The 4,539-nt window shown below is 46.8% G+C and overlaps 1 pseudogene; it reads right to left on the bottom strand.

Moving 5' to 3' along the window:
• Positions 1 to 1,682: 1,682 nt before the first annotated feature.
• On the bottom strand, positions 1,683 to 2,951 carry LOC110283908 (annotated as a pseudogene).
• Positions 2,952 to 4,539: the final 1,588 nt, after the last annotated feature.

The following is a 4,539-nucleotide window of genomic DNA, read 5'->3' as shown; positions in this document are numbered from 1 at the left end:
AGAGCAGGGAAACAAATACTTAATGTCAGCATGTTACACAGGTGGTAGAAACTCCGTTTTCATTCCTCTCAGCAAGGGACATAAAAGAACACCCAACTTTATTCAGACATAATTAAACATGTCATATGACTCACCATAGAAAATATGCAACAGTGGTTCTAGACTATTTCCTCCTAACCTGACAAGATTCTAAAAATGTCTGTACAGTGTAGACAGTTTAAAATAGGTTGGTTCCCACTGAGGCTAAAACCATGTGTGGCAAAGTGTTCCCAGGGTAGGGAGAATGGGAAGCCATCTAAGGGGGCACGGGCAGGAGTCACTAAATAAAGTCCGCAGGGAGCGGGGAAATCCCTGGAAAGTGGAGCTTGCATACAGCTGCAGCAGTCACAGTAGACACATTTCAAACACTGATCAGTGGTCAGGCTGGAGAGACGATTCAGAACTTGATGCTCTTGCAGAGAACTCAGGTTCAAATCCTAGCATCCACACGGAGACTCTCACTGGGGTTTTGGTTCCAGGAGATCTAATGCCTTCTTTTTCTACTGGTACTGCACACATGTGGTCCACATAAATGCATGCGGGCAAACCACTCACACAAATAACACATATAGTTTTAAAGAATGATTTTTTTTTTTTGTAAAAGTTGACCAGTCAGGGGAAGCGAAGATGAGGAAGAAGAGGATAATGATTAGGATGAAGAGGAGGAGGAAGAGGAGGAGCTGCCACCACAGCAGCGAGGGTCAGGAAGAGGAGCCAGCTACTCACTCAAAAAAGATCCTGGACCCTAACAGTGGGGAGCCAGATCCCATGCTGTCCTCCCTGTCTCCCACAGACCTCTCCACCTTCCTGTCATTCCCATCCCCAGAGAAGCTGCTGTGTCTGGGTCATCAACTAAATGACAACACCTTTTGGGATTCTCGGGACTCTGGAAGAGATCCATATGCCACAGAATGGAATTAACCACCTTGGTGTCACGGCCTGGCTCAGGCATTTGCCATCAACCCCCTGTTGTGGGTCATCAACCTAAATGACAACACCTTCATTGAGAAGGGTGAGGTGGCCATGGCTGAGACCCTGAAGACTCTGGGACAAGTGGAGGTGATCAATTTTGGATACTATCTGGTGCGCTCTAAGGGCGCCGTTGCCATCGCAGATGCTGTCCGTGAGGGCCTGCCCAAGCTGAAGGAGCTAAACTTGTCCTTTTGTGAAATCAAGAGAAATGCTGCCCTAGTTGTTGCTGAGGCTGCGGCTGACAAAGCACAAGGTCTCCGTGCAGACTGATCCCTCTGACCCTGAGAAGGTTGTTTCAGCCTTCCTGAAGGTGGCATCTGTGTTCTGGGGCAAAGCCTCAGTAAGACAGCAGTGCTGGTACCATCAGTGCCCTCCTGAAGAAGGCAGCAGCTCTTCCTCCTTCAATTCTAACACCTTCCTTACCACACTGCTCATCCACATGGGTCTGCTCAAGAGTGAAGACAAGATCAAGGCCATTCCCAGCCTGCATGCCCCTCATGGTATTGAACCATGTGGTGAAGCAGGACTACTTCCCCAAGGCCCTGGCACACTTGTTTTTGGCATTAGTGACAAAGCCCAAAGGTTCACTGGAAACCTGCTCCTTTGCCTGACACAATCTGCTACAGACACTGTACAAAAATCTAGATTTAAAGCCAGCTTCTTCTTGTCCCTCACCCTGCCCCAGTGACTTGGGGACTGGATAGACTGAGCACAGCCAGCATCTCCATTGGATAGGATTTTGACCAGAGGCAGGGGAGGGTCTTGTCTCCCGTGTCATATTGGTCCATTGATACTGTGTTGATTTGATGTCTGTGGGCATGTACTTCCTGTCTGGATTGCAGATCTTCATCTCCCTGCTCGACCAACCCAGGTTCACTGTAGGGTATTGATGCCCAGGGGAAGGGTGGAAAGCTGTCCAGCACCTCCTGAAGTTGTTCACAGCCCTCTTTCTCCTAAGGCCTTGCCATTGAGGTCCAGCTTCTCCAGCTCAGCCTTGCCAGCCACAGCCTCAGCAACTAGGCATCTCTCTTGATTTCACAGATGACAGGTTCAGCTCCTTCAGCTTGGGCAGACCCCCATGGACAGCATCTGCGATGACAATGGCGCCCTTAGAGCACACCAGATAGTATCCAAAATTGATTGCCTCCACTTGTCCCAGAGTCTTCAGGGTCTCAGCCATGGCCACCTCACCCTTCTCAATGAAGGTGTTGTCATTTAGGTTGATGACCCACAACAGGAGGTTGATGGCAAATGCCTGAACCAGGGCCGTGACACCAGAGTGGTTAATTCCATTCTGTGGCATATGGACCTCTTCCAGAGTCCCAAGAATCCCAAAAGCTTCTGCCAAAGCAGTGGCTCCATAATTCTCCAGGAGATTTTGGTCAGCCACAAATGCTTTCAGGGCCAGTGACTTGCCTTGGGCACTGAACTTGTGGTGACACTCAGTCAGAGCTGCTGCCAAAATCTTGCCACCACCGATGACTGTGCCACAGATGTTAAGCTTGAGTTCCTACAGGGTGAAGCAGGCTGGGCTCTTGAGGAGGGCCTCAAAGCCTCACACTCCATCAGGTCCAAATGCATTCTCACTGAGGTCGAGTTCTACCAGCTGTGCTCCTGCAGTGATGAGTCCCTCTCCTAGTGAGATCAGAGCAGGTGGGATCCCAGGCCCACCAGATGAACATGTCACTCTCATGGCATCACTTCAGCTCGGACTTCTCTAAGGCCTTGGCGATGTCTCTGGCCACTTCCATGCCCTCCAATCATAGAGCTTCGAGGCTGTCAAACTCTTCAATCTCCTTAATCACATCTTTAGCATCTTCTGCAATATTTAGTTTGAGACCCTTGCCCTTAAAATGTAGCTGTTCTCTGGCTACCTGGGTTTTGGCCAGGGTCTCTGCCAGTTTGGCAATGTCTTCAGAGGCCATGAATACAATGGTGGGCTACCCTGGAGGTCTGTAAACTCAAACTAGCCATGCTGCCATGTTGGGGGAGGGGGGGGACAGAAAACGCATCTGTCACTGCTTGAGAGCTAGCATGAGGGCCAGGCCTGTCACCAGGCCTCTGTATGGTGGGCCCAGTGATCAGTCTGTTCGCCTATCCTTCCTGCCACAGCTGCTCTCCTAGGTTGTACACACCACCTGCTCCATAGTCCCCAGCAATTATATTTTGAAGCACCTGTAAGGAGAGATGTGTAAAAGATTTTAGACAGCAATGTTTTTAGTTTAAAAACAAACAAACAAAAAACCCAAGGGGCTGTGCCTTCCACTTGGGCAGACTATCAGCATGTCTACTCCTCTAAAGACCCCACAGTCTGAAGGCATCCCAGGAGGTCTGCTACAGTCAGGGCCACAGGCCTCCTAGGAGACCTGCAGCAACTAAGGCACACAGGAGGTAGCTCCAGACAGAGAGAGCCAGGCCAGTTAACACCAGAGATAGCCAGATGGCGAGAGGCAAGCACAAGACCATAAACAACAAAAGCCAATATATTCTAACACCATCAGAACCCAGTTCTACCACCTCAGCAAGTCCTGGATACACCAACACACCTAAAACCAGGATGCTAAACTAAAATCCTCTCATGAAGATAATAGAGTCCTTTAAGGAGTATATAAACAACTCACTGAAAGGAATACAGGAAAACATAGGTAAACAGGTAGAAGCCCTTAAAGAGGAAACACATACACACACACACACAATCCCTTAAAGAAATACAGGAAAACACAATCAAACAGGTGAAGAAGGAATTGAACAAAGCAGTCCAAGACCTAAAAATGGAAGTAGAAACAATAAAGAAAACAGAAATGGAGGCAACCCTGGAAATGGGAAACCTAGGAAAGAGGTCAGGAACTAAAGATTCAAGCATCAAGAACATAATACAAGAGATAAAAGAGAGAATAGCAAACATAGAAGATACCTTAGAAGATATTGACACAATGATCAAAGAAAATTCAAAACAGAAAAAAAAAGCTTCTAACCCAAAACATCCAGGAAATCCAGGACACAATGAAAAGACCAAACCTAAGAATAATAAGAATAGAAGAGAGTGAAGATTCCCAGCTCAAAAGACCTGAAAATGTCTTTAACAAAATTATAGAAGAAAACCTCCCCAACCTAAAGAGATGACCATAAATGTACAAGAAGTCTATAGAACATCAAATAGATTGAACCAGAAAAGAAAATCTTCTCATCACATAATAATCAAGACACCAAATGCACAAAACAAAGAAAGAATATTAAAAGCTGCAAGGGGAAAAGGTGGAGTCACATATGAAGGCAGACTTATCAGAATTACACCAGACTTCTTAACAGAGACCCTAAAAGAAGATCCTGGGAGGATGTCATACAGAACACAATGCCTAAGAGAACACAAATGCCAACCCAGGCAACTATACCCTGCAAAACTCTCAAGTACCACAGATGGAGAAGCCAAAATATCCCATGACAAAACCAAATTTAAACAATATTTAATCTTCCAATTCAGAGGATTCTAGAAGGAAAACTTCAACACAATGAGAATCCCTACACCAA

The sequence above is a fragment of the Mus caroli genome, chromosome 17, assembly GCF_900094665.2.
Source record: "Mus caroli chromosome 17, CAROLI_EIJ_v1.1, whole genome shotgun sequence".
Classification (NCBI taxonomy): domain Eukaryota; kingdom Metazoa; phylum Chordata; class Mammalia; order Rodentia; family Muridae; genus Mus; species Mus caroli.
This window is presented reverse-complemented; position numbering and strand designations above follow the sequence as displayed.